The sequence below is a fragment of the Phalaenopsis equestris genome, unplaced genomic scaffold, assembly GCF_001263595.1.
Source record: "Phalaenopsis equestris unplaced genomic scaffold, ASM126359v1 Scaffold000873, whole genome shotgun sequence".
Taxonomy (NCBI): domain Eukaryota; kingdom Viridiplantae; phylum Streptophyta; class Magnoliopsida; order Asparagales; family Orchidaceae; genus Phalaenopsis; species Phalaenopsis equestris.
Window position 1 is genome coordinate 23,609 of NW_018165313.1, and position 472 is coordinate 24,080.

Genomic DNA, 472 nt, shown 5'->3' on the forward strand with positions numbered 1-472 from the left:
ATGTCAATAATGAGCAATCTTAGGCTTATTAAATTTCTCTCATTGATATATTCATTTTAATTGTAAGCATACAAGATTTGGAGATTTGTGTGGTCCCTTAAGTAGTGTCATAAAATGCTAAGCTATACTTTATTTACATGATTTGGGCTCATTTATACTTGAATAAGAATGGTTTATTTATCATTAGGCTCGTATCATGTAATTGCTTGAGTAGCCACTTTTAACTATTTGAGGTCTTCCTAACTTTATTTAATTCATGAAATCATGCGTGCATAAAATCAGTGAAACGCACCAAATCATGTTTGGGAGCTGATTTTTATTTTTATGATGCTTTTCCTGAACGATGTAAACAATAAAAAGTTGTAATTTTTGTTTGACAGAAGGTGAAAGGTTGAAATGTAATTCGTAAGCCAGAAAATTTCGAATAAATCTGATAGTGTAAATGTGTAATTCTGTATATATATATATATAT